The 19,947-nt window shown below is 46.5% G+C and overlaps 1 pseudogene; it reads right to left on the reverse strand.

The window, feature by feature from the left end:
- Positions 1-1,512: 1,512 nt before the first annotated feature.
- Positions 1,513-8,890, reverse strand: LOC136497293 (protein Brevis radix-like 2; annotated as a pseudogene).
- Positions 8,891-19,947: the final 11,057 nt, after the last annotated feature.

Consider the following 19,947-nt stretch of genomic DNA (forward strand, 5'->3'; position numbering starts at 1 on the left):
CGAACGGACTAAGTACTTAAGCTAGGACAATTTAGAGTGGGGCTCTTTATATCCTTTCAACTAGTCTATGGGAATAAAGATTTTGATGAAAAAACATCATATTTAATTGGATCTATAAACATAGATATCCTCTATTCTGGATTTCTCGTTAGTCAAAGATGAAGAGCGACGATGACTCTCTAGAATGTACACAAGACATATAAAAGCTTTTGGAGGGTACAAGGGTATAGAAACTGATTTTTACTCAAATATCTTTCCAAATGATAATTCAGTGAGTAAATTTAAAAAAGACTCATAGAGATGCTCTTACACATGCCAACATCACAGGCTCACAACACGAGCACTCAACCACCTAAGCTAAGTGTCATATATGCAAATGAAAGTAATCGATTATTTTTTTGATGGAAAAAGTAACCAATTATTCAACGGCCTGCAAACAGATTGTCCTTGTGTTATATATCCCTACAGGTGTGTTTGGCAATTAGGTGGGAAAAGACATGGGAATCAGTGGAGGGGGTTGATAGAGAAAATTAAGGTGGGAAATTTACTTTTAGCCCCAATCCCTTGTTTGGTTCATGGAGGGAAATAAGAAAGGAAATTGAAGAGGGAATTCATATCCCCTGTTTGGTGTGGGGGTTTTGAGGGGAAAATTAAAAGACAAATCATGATGGACAGTGATGTATTTTTCTTTTATTAAGAACCCAATTCCCACCCCTCCCCTAGGCTCCTAGGGAACTGATTAGTGGGAGCCCCCCCCCCCCCCCCCCCCCCCTCTTCATTCCCACCAAAAATTCCATTCTGACAAAACACACAAAAAGATGTCTAAACCTCCTATCTCTTAACTCCAATTCCCTACTTTCAATTACCCAAACCAAACCAGCCGTATGTACCATTGTCAATGCCAATAGATTGAGTTGCATCTCTCTTTTTTGGAATAGAAACTAGGGATGCAAGTAGACTAGCCCAGAAATTTATGAATATACTTAATTTTAGGGGTTGCCAAGCTTATATATGGGTTCACGGACTAGGGTGACTCCATGTCTCGAATCTGGACATGTTCCACTTCAACTTATCCCGACCATGCTCAAGAGTGTACTCCCTCCGTCTCAAAGTGTCGTTCTCGTTTCCCGAAAAGTCGAACACTTTTTATTTTAACCAAATATATATATATATAAGAAAATATTAATATTTATATTACCTAATTAGTATCTCATTAGATAAATCATTGATTATTTTTGTAATACTTATTTGGAGATGCAAATACTGCTAATATTTTATATAAATCTAGTCAAAGTTAAAAAAATTTGATTGACACGAATACCACAGTGACACTTATTTTATGACGGAGGGAATAGACATGACCATTCATGCACTACAGATTCCACGTCTCCACCCCAATTTGCCAGCATTATTCTATTTTCACCCACAACAAAATCCGTACTACGCTTACCAAAATCCGAAAGAAATGAACAGAGTTAAAAAAAAAACAAATTAAACCAACGAAGGAACCAAGATGTACATTACAAAGTAACTTTAAACCAGACACGGTGCCAACAATGTACAACCTTATTATTAGTTTAGTCTAGGTAACTAAAGACAGGTACCATCTCCCATTTCTTTCACTTCCACAGTTTCACCCTTCACATTCTTTTCACCATGTATAGCGGTATCATCTCCCTAATCTATCTCCCCAAACACATCTGATTATCCTGTCAGGCCTGAAAATTGCATCAGCTCTTGTCTGATCGCTTGCTACAGATATTCAGCTTGTATCCTCTCCCTGTTCTGCTCCCACCACACCTTTGCCCTCTCCTCGCCGAACCTCTCCCGGCTGCAACACAACAGAAACATGGAACAGGCATGGCATGAACCGTGTGATCAAGAACGATTTTAGTTATCGATGAGTCAGTGATGTATGATTCCGTCCGCATGTCCATGACTGATCAGTGCCATACATACCTGAACCGGATGCGGCGGAGCTCGCGGGTGCCGTCGCCGAGCTCGCGGATGGTGAGGCACACGCCCGGTTCGTCCTCCTCGATCCAGTCCGTGGCTTCCAGGTCGCTCACGTTGCTGAGGGACACGGAAGCCGCCTCGTCCCGGGACGACGTGGTGGCGCGCGACGGGTCGTAGGACGACGGGCCCCCGCCGCCGCCCATCGCGGAAGTGCCGGCCGCCGCCGCCGCCGCCGGAGTTGAGCATGTTGAAGTGGTGCGCCCAGACGTGGTCGGACGGGTCGGGCACGGCCGCGGACGCGAAGTATGCCTCCCTGGTGGAATGCGCGGCCGCGTACGGTGCTGACGAGGACCCTGATGCCGTTGCCTTAAACGACGCGCTCCGAGAGAACGGTTCTTTGCTTGCCACCGGCGGTAGCGGTAGTGGCGGCGGCGGCGGCACTGTGATCGGGCTGCCGCCCCTGCTCGTCGAGCCTCCACGGGAGTAAGACGAGTCCCTCTGCGTGCGTGCGTGCGTGCAATCCAACACTTTGTCAAGTTAGTTAAAGCGGATCAAAACAATGGATGCATGCAGTGTACTGTAGCGATACCGACCAGCACGGAGTCGTCGACGGAGGACACCGGAGTGGAGCTCCCTTGCAGCCGGCCGCTGAACGTCACCACGTTGTACAGCTCCACGATGCGGTCGTAGTTCTCGCCCCACCAGCGCTGTGCCTCCCACTTGTTGAACATCTCCCGACTACGACGACGACGACGACGACGCAGTATACGCATGTTCAAGGACACTCAGGAGTTAGTTGCAAGAATCAATGATCTCAACAACATACATGCATGGTCACACGAAAACAGTGGCCTTGTAACGACGACACACCTGAAGCGGATGCGCTTGAGGTCGTTGCCGCCGCTCGGGATGGTGCCGAAGGTGATCTGGACGCCAGGCTCCACCTGCGACGTCCACTCCCTGGGCACGGCGGCGTCCTCCACAGCGATGACGTCGTCCGCCGCCTCCTTGCTCGGAATCCAGCCGCTACTCCCGGGGCTCTGGCGGTTGCTCCTGGTCATGTACAACGTATCCGACGGCGCGGTTCGCGCCCCACCACCGGCGGCGGCGCCTGCCCCCGCTAATGCGGTCCTCGGGTAGTAGTCGTCGCCGAGAACCTTGCTCGCGGGCGCGAAGCCGGTGTCGTCGATGAAGCTGGGGTAGGGGCGGCGGTACCTGCTGCCCCCGCCGCTCCTGAAAGACTGGGTCCCGGCCGCCGTCCCCTTGCACTGCTTGCTGGAGCCGGAGAACTTGAGCACCATGTCCTTGAGCTGAAGACAGCACATTGCATCGTGAGCGCCTAGTTAGCCACCACCACTCGAAGAGTCATTGTCATAGGCCAGAGTGAATGAACAAGTGTAACGCACGTAAGCGGTGACTCGAACTAGCATATAAATAGCTATCAACTACTGCCCCTGTTCGGTTTTAGTATGCATGCTATTTAGGATTTCTATAAAAGGTTAAATTCAAAAAACACTGATCAATATATAAATATATAATCAGTCCAATTATATGGACAGTTAGTGCGTAAAACCTTTTAACACGATATTGATTTTACAATATAGTATATGTAAAAAGAAAGTGGTGGTCCAAGTGCATCTGTAAAGATTTTTTTTCAAATCCTAATGTGTCTAAAAACGAATATCATATTATCAATCAATAGTAACATATATTGAAGGATCAAGAAGGATCCATGCATGTGTTGACTGTTTAATGAAGGATCCAAAACATGACTATCACCTAGCTAATGATGGAGTGCTCAACAAAGCATACCCGTAACGCACACGCTTAAATCAAAGCAGCTACGTCGATTAGCAGGCTGAACACGGCTACAGATTACAGATAGAAGAAGAAGAAAAAGAAAGAAAGCAGGCTGAAGAACTGCAACTCTCGCAGAGACAGTCAGACAGAGGACCACTCTATCTATCAGATTCATTCTAGGGAGGGACACAACACGGGTCCGGGGCAAATCTTTACCCTTTTGTCTGCAACAAGGAACCTTGCCATGCTGTATCACAGTGTCATGCATGCATGCATGCAAGGATTGCGGCTCATAACGGCAGGGCACGCAGCAGCATATGGCCCTGGCCGGCTGGCCCCTCCTGCGGTCCGAGTGTGTGTGCAACGCGTGCATGTGTTATGCGTTGCGTGCGCGCACGGAAAGACTACAGCTGCAGATGCCTGGGTTGCCGCGGCAAGGCACGTCGGCACGTCGACGTCGCGGCATGATCCGCGCTCCGTGTCTGCGTGCGTGCGTGACCAGGGCGCGGCCGGCCGGCCGGCAAGGGGAGGCCCAGGCTGGGCCCTGGGTGTGGGGGGCTGCATCCTATTCCTAGCAGGCCGAGAGGCCGTGGACCACGCGCGCGCGGCCGCCGTGGCCCGCGGCTCCGTCCTTTATTCGATGGCGAATGCCGATTGCCGAGAGCTCAAGAAACGACAGCAACAAGCAAATCCCAGTACGTCCCAGGTTACATACACTGCAGCCGCGGCATGCCTTTCCACGAGGAAAAGAGGCAGCCATGGCGTGATCCTGTAGTGGCTGAAGCGGCGCAGCATATAGCATGGAGCATAGCCTGGCCTTTTCCTTTGGGGCAAAGAGAATGAGTGATCAGTGGTGTGCGAGTGAATAAAGGTAGCGTAGGTAGGGGAATGTTTGGGAGCAAACTCTCAAATCCGGCACAGGCGGCAAAGCGTTGGCAAGCTGCAAAGGCGCGCACCGAGGGGATGGGCAAGAAAAGGGCCCCGGCTGCGTGCTTCTTCTCAGTAGGTATCCCCCACCACACAGGCATCCACTCATCCTCCCTTGACCGGCTTTTATTTGCCGCCGATGAGGCGAGGAAAACTAACGCCGTGAGCATGCATGCATGTCCTGCAAGCTTAGACGACTGATAAAAGGGGATAGATTGATCGCTGTCATTCACGCTGCGCTTTTGAGCGTGCATGGTTTAGCAGCAGTCTTATCACTGCAGCAAACAAAGCTTGACAAAACTACCGTTGTTGTAGCTAGTAGCTACTCTGTTCAAAGCAAGTCGTCTCTGTGGACTGTGGCCAGCCGCATGCTTTCATCAGGGGCCAGGCCATACATGGCTTTGAGTGTAGCAGCGTGGTAAATACGACGTACGTACGTATATAGGGGAAAAGGAAAAGCTACAGCTTGCTGGACGCCCGTCGCTCACACCAACCGACGGACTGAAAGGCATGCATGCAGAGAGTTCGTTTTGTGGTTTGGCTCCAGGAGCTAGGGACGACGACATGGACAAAGCAAATGACCTCCGAAGACGACGAGCGAGCGAGTGAGCTAGGCGTGACGACCGGTGATGTGTAGGCGTCCAATTGAAGGCTCTGGCCCGTTCGCTTGGAATGAATTTGGAGGAATCTTGAGAAATTTGTTAGAGAAAAAAATATTGTTTCAGATAAAAAAAAACGGACAAGTCAGGGCAGCGGAACTACTCCTGTGACTCAGCAGCGCGCGGGCGATAGCCAAGTACTCGTAGGATCGATGCGCGCACAGACAGCCAGCAGGGAGGAGTTGGCGATGCGCCGATGCCGATGCGTTGTTTGTCCCATGCGCCCTCGTCAACCATGCACCGGGGCCCTTTTTTTGGATGTAATTGGCGTCTTCGTCCTGCACGGCTGCACGGTGCGGTTAGGCTAGGAATTCAATTCGGTTGCGGGTTGCGACACGGCCCGGCGCCGCAGCCCGCAGGCGTCCACTACTGGCCTTTGGCCCTTTGCTTGGGCATGCAATTCCTATCGATCCTAGCGGCATGTTGTTAGCACAGTGTCGTGCGCAGCGCAAGCAGTCGTGTGCGTATAGCTCGCGTGTCAGTCAGATAGAGGCTGCTGTGCATGCTGTCTCTCTCTCTTCTCTCTCTGATACACAGTACTACTACTAGTATAGCTAGCGAGCGAGCCTTTCAAAAGAGTAATAATACGTACAGCGCAGCAGTGACAGAAGCATGCATGTAGAGGGAGATATCCGCTCAATAAAAAAATGTACGTAGGGATCTCAGATGAGATAGAGATGGATGTGGTACCTGTGAGGTGAGAGACTTGACGGCTTCTTTGCCGTGACGAGGCGTCGTGGCCGCGGCACGGGAGCCGTCCTCTCCGCCTTCCTTCGACGAGCACGCAATGCATGCCAGCATCTTCAGTTGCCCTTAGCTAGCTAGTCACTGCTGTAGATCATCTATCTACTACAACCTGCAACTGTTGCAAGAGGTGGTTAAAGTTTCATATATATCTGGGAGAAGTGAAATCAAGGTAGAAATAAACAATTAATATGTATATATATCAATCGTCCCTGTTCGCTTGGCTTATAAGCCATATTTTTTCGGTCAACAAACAGTATTTTTCTCTAACAACAAATTAGCCAACAGTACTTTCAACCATGACTTATCCGCCAAACGAACATGACGTATATCTGCAGCTAGTAGAATTACAAACGCATCCGCACGTTGAATATGTGCACGCACGGATTGGATCCATTGTTAAACACGCTCGAACCATGCAATCTACACAAAAAACTAGTCATCTGTCTTTCGCTTCTCGAGAAACAACTTTGACTGAATATATATATAAAATATTAATATTTATAGTACATAATTAATATCATTAGGTAGATATTTAAATCTAGTTTTTTTAAGAAATTTATTTGAAAATATAGATGTTGCACGTATTTTTTACAAATCAAGTCAAACTTTTGATACGGAAACCAACGAAGACACTTAATTTGGGGCAGATGGAGTATACCGGATGTGGTACACCATTTGTATATGGTAAAATAATACATGCAGGGCCTGCATGTGGTACACCATTTCCATGTCAGCGTGTAACACGGTAAAATGCAAACCAAACTTGCATTGCCCAGCTGAGTGCTGACATCCATGTCCATAAAAAAATACTGTATAAAGTACAACGACAACGACCACTGTTGTGTTGAGTCGCTAGAGCACAAACAGTACACACACAGCACCAGGCCAGGCCAGGCCGGTGACCGCGCACGAACAAACGACGATCCGTACCTGTGCCTTGCGTGGACAAGGCCTCCGTCCCTCGCTGCATCACACCACACAGTCACGCACCGGCAAAGGAAGCCTCTTGTCCCGTCCAGGAGGCAACACAACACCGCAGATGCGAGGCACTGTATAGGCGGCTAGTCGGCTAGCTAGGGGAGGACCAGATAGAGCAGTAGAGCACTAGAGCTTGCGTGCAGTTCCACCGGCGCTAGACGTAAACAAGCGCCCCGTTCGCTTCGCCGAAAGTAGAAATACTGTTTCGACTGTTTTGTTCTGAGAGGAAAAAAAAATCATTTAAAAAATAAGCTGAAAAAAACGGAATTACAGGAAGCCCAGGCCGAGGCAGGCACGGCGGGCGGCAGATCGACCGAGCAGCATAAACAAATGGAAGCGGAGCGAGCAAGCAACGCCATGACATGCCAGTGTATCAGCTTCACTTCACACATGCTGTTGTTCCCGAACAGTAAAGGCACTGTGCAGGCAATGGGCGGATGCATGCCACAACTGTTGTTGTCGTGGCTGCATGCATACGATGCAGAGCGGCACCGGCAGGTAAATACGGCGTAGAGCGCGGGCAGGCCGGCCCGGCCGCCATTGCCCTCGCCTCTCGCCTGCCTGCCCACGGACGCCCTACTGGCTACTGCTACTGGCCCAGCCCCAGCCCCACGCTGGACAGGCGCGTACGGGGAAGACTCCAAACGAAGCAGCAGCCAGAGCAGCTCGGCGCACGAGGCGCAGTCGCAGATGTGAGTAGCAACAGTCTACTGCTGCTGTCGTGCTCCCCTCCCTTCTCTCTTGCCGAGATCAGCGTACTGCCTTGCCTGGACTTTATTGGTCTCCTCAGGCGCCGTCCGGGCCCCGTTAAGCGCCCAGCAGCCAGCGAGGCAACAACGGGCCGGACCCACCTAAGATTTTACTAGCAGCACGAGGCCCTTTTCCCTTTCCGATTCTGAAATCTGAATGTAGGAATTTTTTTAATTCCTTCCTAAATCCGTTGGAACTTTACGACGTGCTGCAGATGCTATCGCGAGACGAAACGTTTGACCTGCGGCGGCGCTGCCTTGCTAACCAACCTTAAACCTTGCCAATGCCAGGTGATAATTGAATACTACGGGATCTAGCTAGAGACGGCGATACGCCGATACTTGCAGTATATGGACACAGCAGCTAGAGAGTGTCCGTGTTTGCAGCGTCCGCGAAGTTACCCGCCGTGCAAACAGTGTGCGCGCCCCCACAGCCGCGCCGGCGCCAGCAGCTAGCGGTTTGCATTGCCCGCGTACGGTTTCTCCGTTCCCCGGCTGGCCGCCGCCGCCGGCCGCGTCGACGTCGACGAGCCGGACCGACCAAGACGTACGATTTGGGATCGGAGTCACCGTACCCACTCCGATAGAGGACAACGCAATCACCGGCCCAACTAAAAACTACTCTGTAGGAAATAGTGCTTTTCTAACTTCAACCACGAAATAGATCGAGCAGAAGAACATCGAGCAAACAAAGCAGAGCAGAAAGAGAGAGGAATAAAAAATAGGAGGAGAGGAGTTGTTAGCGTTTGTTGTACCAGGAGGACGATGCTGATCTTGAGCTCTGAAAAACAACACCGCGACGACGATAAAAAAATCAAGCCATTGATCGATGCCACGGCAACAAACTGGGTAGAAACGGTGAAAAAGGTTAGGATTTGGTTCAGAGAAACAAAACCAGTACAATGCCTACAAGCAAGGACCTACAGGCCATGGGGATCCATCCGAAGCATGCAGTAGTGCGGGTGACTTACCAGCAGATGAAGAATAGAATCCACGTCCAAGCGGTGAAGAGGTCTCCCTCGCCGAGAGGAGAGGAGTAATGGGTGGAGAACGAAGGAGAACGGGATGGGGAAGACGGCCTCGTGCGCTCGGCTGGGCTGGACTCTTCTTTTTAAAGGACCCCTTACGACGACAACACCAGACTGGTGACTAGGACCGGAGCTGACGTGGAGGGAAGAGAAGTCGCAGGGCGCAGATCATCACTTGCGACGCTTTCGTCGCTAAACTCGGGTCGGACCGCGTGAGTGAATCGGGAAAAGCGAGAGCGTTCGTGGGACCGTGCTGCTCTTCACCTCCTCCTGGTTACATGCCCTGCCATTGGATGGATGGCAACGGAGCCCCCGAACTGCGACGTAGGGGCGACTCCGATGATGCTTCTGTGGGGGGCCGTGTGATTTCGTGGCGGCCGGCGGTATTCGAGAGCAAGTGAGAGCAGTGGCACCGGGTAGGGAACAAACAAGACGATGTTCAGGTAAGACTGCAGTAAAAAAATCACGAGAAGTTGGAGAAAGAAAAACTACGGCTCTCTAACTAATATTATATGATTGTGTACGGATATGAATCCACAACAATGTCCATGGCTGCTCTATAGAGACTAATTTTTTTCCCAACAAGTGCGCTGTTGAACCTTGCCCGATATGACCAGTGAACCGATCCACCACGTACTTTCCTATATGTGTTCCTTTGCTCCCCATCTTTCGGGGCGATTTAAAGAAATATCCATACAAATGATATTTATTATATTAATAAAAGAGTTTGTCTACTCAACGACCATGTATTTTATGTAGTTTCAACACATGAATTTTTTTACATCATAGAATCAAGATCCAACAGCCTCCATCCTCCTTCTACCTCTAGTCTCCAGCCTTCTTCTATCTCCAGACAATCACAAATTACAAGATCTCATATCCACATATCACAAGAAACAATTTTATTTTTATGGAAGGACAAATCACAGCAGATGAGGAGAGGCCTACTGGAGTATCACCGCGCACAGGCACAGCACCACCGTACATATCGATCGAGCTGTGTATACAGCAATCGCCGCAATGATTGGCACACGCACAGCAATCGCAGCAATCACGCTGTGTATACAGCATCCAACTAGTAGTAGTACAAGCTACAGCAATCGCCGCGGATAGGAAGGGAAAAGGAGAGAAAAAAATTCAGGTGTTTTTTTCGCTAAAATACACATGTGTTGTATAGCATTTCTGTAATAAAAACCGCCACCATTATCAAGCTTAGCTAATACCATAGCCCAAGTATCGATGTGCACCCAACGTTGCCGTTGCCGAGCTTAGCTGGTGCCATACCGCACCAAAAGTTTCCGTTACAAGCTTAGCTGGTGCCATGTTGTACGACTCCGTTACCAAGCTTAGCCGGTGCCGTACTACACCAAAAGTTGCCGTTACAAGCTTAGCTGGTGCCATGCTATGCTATACCGCACAATCACTCGCTCTGATCTCACATAGTTTTGTTGTAAGCGCCATACTAACCCACGTCGAGTTAATAGAATATTTGTCGTTTGCGTAGCATTGGCTTATTGTGCTAACCAATAACTTCACCTCGGTTGCATTGGACATTTGACATATGCTTAGCCAACAACACTAGGTTGTCGGCACCATCACTCTATGCAATGTACCTCTCAAGGGCACATACCACCTATCCGTCAACAACACCAGGCCGTCAGATCCATAGCTATAAGCAAAATAGTTTTCAGGGCACATGCCTCCTATACATCAATTAATTTATCAAAATTGTACTCTAGCCCAAATGCATATTTTTCTTGATCCTTTTTTCATTTTCTAGAAAGTTAGGTCCCCGGCAATGAAAGGGTAGTGTTAACGATGATAATGCTATAGCTTCGCTAAGAGGCTTGCACCACTAAAACTTACTTTGGATGTGACAAACCAAGAGCTAAATCTCCGTGTACTCCATTAGATTAGTCCCAATGGTAGTGATGGATTTACTTCCTCCAATTACAGATAAGTGACTGTTTTATTTTATAACTTTGACATATTGTCAGGTTCATAAACCCGGGGTCCCTCATGGATCGGCTTCCCACCCCGGGGTCCCTCAACGACGCGCAACTCCTGGGCCGACCCAAATAACTAAACGACAGGCTAGAAGGGCGATCAAATCTCCAACCGAAAGGCCTGGCCGAGGAGGAACGGCGCCCGCTTCCGACTTTGGCCCACCTCTCCGACCTGAAGGCCTCACTAAGGAGGAACAACTGCTCGCTTCCGATTTCGGCCCGCCTCCGGACGGCCTCTCCGACCGGAAGGCCTGGCCAAACATCACTTCCTACTCTGACCCCCGTCTCCGACCAGGGATGCACCTGAACCCCTGCTTACATCTCTTCTCCGACTGGCGCAGTCGGAGCCAACTAGGACCAACCGACCGGGGACGCCCGCTCGGTGAGGACCAGGAAACGGACGGAGAAAGTAAGGCAAGGCACTCAAGTCAACCGCAATACCGAGGACCGTACCTTGTACACCTGCAGGACAGTACCAACAGGGCATGTCAGAAGGGTACCCTATAAACCTTCCTGGCATGACAGAACCCAAGAAGTGTTGTAGGCGTCGACATTTGCCCTACAGTATTGTGGGCGCCATCAACTCCCATACCAGACAAACACGGAAAGGCTCCCCCCCACATATCTCTAGGCATCAACAGTGTTGTGGACGCCAACATTTACCATACCAGGCGATCATAGTAAAAACCCCTACATGCCTCTGGGCATCAACAGTATGGCAGACACCGACGCCGGCCATACCAGAAGAATTAGACGTAACCTCCCACATGCATCTAACATCAATAATATTATGGGCGCCTATAATAATCTTGTACCCGACGACGTGGGCAACAAGACTTAGCATATGTGCACTCTTCCTCTCTCACTTGTAAGGCCATCCCTTTCATCTATAAAAGGGGATGTGACTCTCTCCCAAAAGGAGAGATCAATTAGTGCACAACAACTCAAACAACAGAACCACTAGGTTCGAACCTCGAGCACACGCTTGAATACTTAGCACACAGTAGAGCTCCCTATCACTCTCGGCCCTTCAGACCAGAGTTCGACCGGACCTCTTGTACCCCCCATCTTTCTCCCTTCCGTTTGTAACCCTACAGCAAACTTCGAGCACCTGGGCTCAGGAATAAAGTCACCGACCGACTCAAACTAGGACATAGGGCACATTGTCTGAACCAGTATAAACCCTGTATCATTGAGTGCTAGGCCACATCCGATCACAACGTACGACAAAACTATAAATATTTACGTGTTGGTTACTTTCTGCACCGACACATAAACTATTAATTTTATAAAAAAAACACCATGATTATTAAGACTACACAATACCATGGCCTATGTATTAATTTGGCACCAGCTATTGACGTTGTCATTATAGATCTTAGACAACTAATGCCACACTATACTACACAATTAGTCACCTATCCAGCAAATGGTTTTTGTCATAGGTGCAGTGCTGGAACATCTGGTTACGCAACCATCCCACATCGACTACATAGCATAGTTGTCAGTTAGCATGGCATTGGCTTATTGTGCTAGCTAATAGCTTTGTCTTGGATACGTAGAACCTTTGTCATAAGCTTAGCCAACACCAAGTTGTTGGGTCCATTGTCAACATAGCTCTTATTAGAGGCACATGCCACCTATCCGTTAACATGGTTCATCAAAGTTTTACTCTAGTCCACTGTCATGTATCAATTTGGCACCCGTCATTGTCGTTATAGAGCTTAGCCAACTAATGCCACACCACACTAAAAAATCACTCGCCTGTCCAACAAATGGTTTTTGTTCGTAAATGCGTTACTGGAGCACCTAGTTACGCAACCATCCCCCATCGACTACATAGTGTATTTGTCGTTAGCATGACATTAGCTTATTTTGCTAGCTAGTAACTTTGTCTTGGATACATAGAACATTTGTCACATGCTTAGCAAACACCAAGTTGTTCGGTCCATTGCCATGCAATGTAGCTCTAAGGGACACATGCCACCTATCCGTCGACATACTTCATTAAAGTTGTGCTCTAGCTCATCTACCATGCTTCAGTTTTCTTTTTGGTCCTATTGCCATTTTCTAGAAAGTTAGGACCCATGGGGCTGCCGAGAACAATTGTCAATAGACGATAGCGAAAGGTTAGTGTTAACGATGACAATAGTACAACTTCATTAAATGGCATCCAATGATAACATTAAGATTGATGTGTGAAAAAATAGAACTAATTCTTCACATTGTCTAGTGGTTTGGTCTCCATGATGGTGACAGATCTACTTCCTCCAATCATAAATAAATGAAGTATTAAGGATATCTAAAGTCAACTATTCAAAATTGATATTATTTTTTATTATAATATATCTATAAAGTATAGAAAATGTACATTTCTAAGCTATCTTTTTAAATCTATCTATATCACTTCCAAGCCTTCAAATCCGATGTACATAAGTTATTTTGTATCCATGTTTGGAATAATTGACTTGACAACACAAAACATAACTTTTTTTTCTTCTTTTAGGACCGTTTAGAGAAGTATCTATATATATGTTGTTTATTTTATAAAAATCACGATGATTATCAATCTTAGATGATACCACGGTCGATAGATTAATTTGGCACCAACTGTTGCCGTTGCCGTTATAGAGCTTAGCCAACTAATGCCACACTACACTACACAATAACTCACCAGTCCAACAAATATTTCTTGCCATAAGTGCATTACTAGAACACCTATTTACGCAACCATCCCACATCAACGACATAGTGTATTTGTCGTTACCATGACATTGGCTTATTGTGCTAGCTAATAACTTTTGTTTTGGATATATAGAGCCTTTGACATATGATTATCCAACACCAAACTGTCGGATTCAATGCCACTATTAACAATAAGATTGATATGTGAGAAAAAAAAAACTAGAACTAAATCTTCATGTAGTCTAATGGATTGATCTCCATGATGATAACAAATCTAGTTTCTCCAATCATCATTGTAGACATCTTTAACACTTAATTTAGTATCGCACTTGAAAATAGTATCAATTAAGTGTTAAAGATGTCTAAAATCAACTATTCAAAATTGATACTATTTTTATTGTAATATATCTATAAAGTTTAGAAAATGTACATTTCTATGCTATCTTTTTAGACAAATATATCTATATCACTAATAAGCATTCAAATATGATGTACAAAAGTTATTATGTAACCAAGTTTAGAATAATCGACTTGATAACATAAAAACATAACTATTTTTTAATCTTTTAGGACCATTTAGAGAAGTATCAATATACATGTTGTTCATTTTTTATAAAAATCATGATGATTATCAAGCTTAGACGATACCACGACCTATCTATCAATTTGGCACCAGTTATTGCCGTTGTCGTTATAGAGCTTAGCCAACTAATGCCACACTACACTACATAATCCATTCGCCTGGTCCAACAAATTATTTTTGTTGTAAGCGTGTTACTGGAACACCTAGTGACGCAACCATCCTGCATTGACTACATAGTGTATTTGTCGTTAGTATGACACTAGCTTATTTTGCTAGCTAGTAACTTTGTCTTGGATACATAGAACCTTTGTCAGTATGCTTAGCCACAACCAAGTTTTTCGGTCTGTTGCCATGCAATATAGCTCTCATGGGCACATGCCACCTATCGGTCGACATACTTCATTAAAGTTGTCCTCTAGCCCATCTACCATGCTTAGTCTTCTTTTTGGTCCTATTGTCATTTTCTACTAAATTAGGCCCATGGGGCTAATGAGAACAATTATCAATAGAGGACAACAAAAGGTTAGTGTCAACTATGATACTACTACAACTTCATTTAAAGGCTTCCACTAATAACTTTAAGATTGATGTGTGGAAAAAAATTGGAACCAAATCTTCATATAGTCTAGTGGATCGGTCTCCATGATGGTGACAGATCTACTTCATCCAATCATAAAAAATGAAGTATTAGGATGTCTAAAGTCAAGCATTCAAAATTGATACTATTTTTTATTATAGTATACCTATAAAGTATAGAAAATTTATATTTCTAAGCTATCTTCAGACAAATCTATCTATATCACTACCAAGCCTTCAAATCCGATATAGATAGATTTGTAAATGTCTTGTATAAATATAAATGTCTTGTATTCGTCCTTAATTGATGCTGCATATATAGGTGAGAGGTTGTCTTCATTAGTAATAAAAAATGCACAATTTGAGAAATGTATGTTCAATAAAAGTAGATATAACTTGTCACATATAGTTATTGTAGTGAATAAAATTTGTCCTCGAGTCATTACAACCATTGAACCATATTTGTCATCACAATAAAAATTGTATCTTTGGCAAGAATAAATATCTAGAAAGTTAGAGGTTGAATCCAAAATGTTCGTTTTATGCCTCGACGGACATACTCACATAGTCCTTGATACAGTCCTATTCAGAGCTGTATTGTCGAGAACCCTTTATTCATTGAAATAAACCTTACAATGAATCTGCTAGAGAAGTACTACTGAGTGGAATGCCAGCCATAAAGTGTTTGTTGGAGATTGTGTTGCTTCCAATTTCTTTTAGAGGGTGTGACTCAGTTGCCTTGCTTTTAGACGGGAGGGAAACAAACAGTGAAGAACACACCATCAACTCTATATCTTTGCTTGTGTTGCACGATGGCATCTGCTATCTATGTTCCTACTAGTAACCAAAATCTATTCAACACATGACAAGTAAATTTGTCATCAGCATACAATATGTTCATTCAACAGCTGATATCTGGTGAAGTAGAGCGACGTGCATCCGTATCCATTCACCAATTTGATGCATATATCTCTACTATAAGGGACCAATCCAAACTATTTTAGGTACACCCAATAATACGTCCCCCGCTAAGAGAACCAACCAATGTGCATCAACGAAATTGCACCTAAGATTTCAACATCTTTAAAATCTATGGCTACTAATCCTCCCGCACAGGCTTCAACTCAATCCGATGGCCAACGTTATTTGGATCTCCCCACCTCTAGGCTTCAACGCAAACCTGCACTTCCGCTCCACATCCCGCACATCCTCTGCGACCGAGGATCGAATCCCACGCCCCAGCTAATTGTCGGCACAAAAATCACACAGAAAAAAATATTCCCACCCGTGTGCACGATGGCAAGCGCTAATCTCTTGGCAAATCAATCGGAGTCAAAGGAATTAGGAAGGAAAGCAAATAATGATGGTTATTACATACGGAAGGAGAGGAAGAAAAGGAAGAAAAGAAAAGAAAGGCCACCATGCCTCGAGGATGCCGGCTGCGAGGGTGCTGGATCGAGCGTGATGGCTACGTCGTCGTCAAGGCGGCTGCCGTGGATGGAGAGGGGTCCCAGCCGCTGCCGGCGGCGATCGCGCCACCCCCGCCGATGACGATGGCGGAAGCTGGTTCCATGGCGTCCATGGCCAACGTCTATGTCCTCCACGATCTCTATGGCTGTGACATCCACTCTCTACCTCCCTCTACATTGGATCTAGCAATTGCAGGCGGTCATGTTTAAATTAATCAAGTTTTGCTTTTGGATGCAACGTAGGTATTCGATGGTATTCCACTATGAAGAGGAGTTCTAGTCCTATCTACATCTTGGAGGTATGTGATTTAGAATTGGGTCAATTGCTTGCCTGCAGTTGATTCTTTAGAATTGAATACTAATGCAAATTCTTATTGCCTCTACTATCTGATGAAAAGCAGTTAGCTCCTTAACTCCTTATCAATATCAACCGTACTCTATACTTGCATGTGTATCATAAGATTTGTGCTAAACCTCACCCATTGCTGCCCATATGCTCATAAAAGAGCCATTGCTATTTTGCAACTAAAGGTAGAAACAAGGTGAACGTTATAGGTCGACCATGCAACTGCAAAAGGGCAAAAGGAAGTGGCAACATAATATGAGGAATAGTTCTGGTGCAAACATAACAACACAATATCTGAACCTATTATTTAATTTGTTGCAGGAGCTTTCTGCAAGAGGTTTGCCTCACGATCGAATAGGTCAGCTTCAAGGTTTCTCTACTTTAGTTCAACTTGCATAGTGTATGTCACACTGATGCCATTCCCACATACTGCTTGTTTGACAAAAATAACACACAACTGTAAATACAGTTGGCTCATGCCCTTTATTTTTCTAGATGAAATCTAACAATAGGTTCATAACTAGCCTTGACATGCTTTTATTGTTCAGTACATCTTCTATCAGTTGTTGTATTCATCGCAACAATTCAACATGATGGCCATGCTAAGTACTGATGTGAAACATTGTCGACAAAAGATGATCGGCAGTCCACCGAGGGGTATCCCGCGATGATAGATTTGTCGGTGGGGGTGCGCGTAATCAGGAACCGGATGGTGACACAAGATGTAGAGACAACAATTTAGACAGGTTCGAGCTGTCTGATCGACGTAATATCCTACGTCCTGTGTCTTTGGTGTATTGTATGATCTGGATGACCATGTAGATTGATGTCCACTAGGGGACCCTGTCTCTCCTTATATACTCTGGAGGGGTAGGGTTATAAGGAAAGTATCCTATTTGGTACTGTACAATATATTGCGGTGCACGTCAAATAGTGCCGTGCATGCCTTGATCTTGTGGGCTGGGCCACCTCTGATGGTGCGGCTCATGTCTTGTCTTGTGGATATCGGGGGCCATACCCCATAGCTAGTCCCCGAGCCTAACAGTAGGTGATGTAGCCACGTGGTGCCAGGGTCAGAAAGTAGAAGAAAGACAGAAGATCAGCCAAGCAGGCAACCAGTCCACGGGCGGAGCCCTGAATTGAAAAGCGCACATTCACCGTAAGGTGAAGTGTGCCCACTTAGTCCCCGAGCCTGCTGGAAGATGAAAAATGAATCTTGTAGCAGGGTAAAAGAAAAAGAAGTCTGAAGGCTTGCCGACTTTGTCTGACATGCGCATATCAAGACCCCAAACGTGATGCCCAAGATCAGCACTCTGATCCGAACAACATGGAGCAACTTGATAGCACACCAATGAGGCGTAGCAAGATCCGACCATCAAGGGAGTCCCCAGCATAGCTGGCGACGTCCGAGCACCGAGGAGTCCCCGACGTATCTAGCGATGTCCGAGCATCGAGGAGTCCCCGGCGTAGCGGGCAATGTCTGAGCATCGAGGAGTTCCTGGCGTAGCTGGCGATGTCCGAGCACCGAGGAGTCCCTGGCGTAGCTAGCGATGTCCGAACACCAAGGAGTCCCCGACGTAGTTGGTGATGTTAGTGCATTGAGGAGTCCCCGACGTAGCTGGCGATGTCCGCAAGGTGAAGTGGGGTGAAGTGTGCCCACTTAGTCCCCGAGCATGAAGAATCCGAGCGCCGAGGAGTAACCGACGTAGCTGGCGATATCCGAGCACCAAGGAGCCCCCGGCGTAGCTGGCGATGAAGCACGAGCGACGAACAGTCTGGTCAACTGGTTGATGGTGAAGTGAGCATTGAGTAGAAGCGACCGGCGAACAGTCCGATCAACTGGTCGGCGACAAAGTCCATGAACCTAGCGGTCCGACCAGTTGATCGGTGGAGAAGTTCGAGCACCAGGTGGTCTGATCACCTGGACGATGATCCTGCAATACAAATATATAGAATGGGTAGTACATGATGTAAAAATATATGAACTCCGAAGAAAATTTAGCAATGATGATGAAATAGCGTATGTAGCTCGGTGATCAATTGGTGTGAAGATGTGTTTATATTTAATATGAACCGCCCGACCAGTTAGTGTATAGCTGAGTCTCCAGCCCTAGCTAGCCCGTTAATCATAACGCGGAGCGCGGAGCCCATGTACGTGTAGGAAGCACAAAGCGTCGCTAAGGAACCGCTATCGACCACCCATAATGCAGAGGGCAGACGCTCGTGCACGTGTAGGGAGGAGCCAGAGACATGGCCGTCTCTGGGGACATCCGAGTGTCAACATGACTGTTTGGAGGTTTAGAAAATCATTTGGAAAGCAAACATGGAGAAAACAGTTCGGAGAAACATTGCGGCGATATATGGAGGCTGGAGAATATTTAAAAGAATATTAAAGCGTGACTTAGCTTTAAACAGAATGTCTGGTCGGCGGCATATGGCGTTATCTGGCCGCGACGTGGGCAGCTCGCTTGACAGCTAGAATGAAGTTGATCTTGTGTTGGAGTAGGATGGATGTAGTCGGAGCTTGGCGGTGTCAATCCGCGTACGAAGACGTGCGCCGTGGTTGTCGAAGGATGTCGACGCGATCCGTCGAGTTGCCGCGAAGGATGTTGATCTTGAGTTACGCCATCTGGTTAGCCAGGGATCAGCGCACACGAGCACCTACCTGGCGCGCCAACTATCGACAAAAGATGCTCGGTAGTCCACCGAGGGGTATCCCGCGATGGTAGATTTGTCGGTGGGGGTGCGCATAATCAGGAACCGGATGGTGACACAAGGCGCAGAGACAGCGATTTAGACAGGTTCGGGCCGTCTGATCGACGTAATACCCTACGTCATGTGTCTTTGGTGTATTGTATGATCTGAATGATCATGTAGATCGATGTCCACTAGGGGACCCCTGCCTCTCCTTATATACTCTGGAGGGGTAGGGTTACAAGAAAAGTATCCTATTTGGTATTATATAATATCTTACGGTGCACGTCAAACAGTGCCGTGCACGTCTTGATCTTGTGGGTTGGACCACCTCTGATGGTGCAGCTCATGTCTTATCTTGTGGATACCGAGGGCCATACCCCCCACAAACATGGAAGCTGAGAGCTTATCAAAGCAAGTTTAATGACCAGAGTTGTAGCAATTATTATATCAGACTTATTGGCTGTCAAGCGTTTCGCTTTTATGCCTTGCATCAAATAAGTTAGATCAGTGAAAAAATTGATTTTATAAACAAAATATTTTTTGTTTGCATTTTACTATTTTAATTAATAATCCAACATGTCCCTACTTTTCCTTTTTTTTATATCCAACATGTCTACATTCGGGTGTATTGTTGTGGCACTTTTCTCATGTTTTGATCCAATTATCTTTTATGGAACTTAGATTTAAGTTCTTAGAAGCCATTTTTGTTATTATACAATGTCTTATTATTTTGTTTGGTTA

This window comes from Miscanthus floridulus, chromosome 12 (assembly GCF_019320115.1).
Source record: "Miscanthus floridulus cultivar M001 chromosome 12, ASM1932011v1, whole genome shotgun sequence".
NCBI classification, from domain to species: Eukaryota; Viridiplantae; Streptophyta; class Magnoliopsida; order Poales; family Poaceae; genus Miscanthus; species Miscanthus floridulus.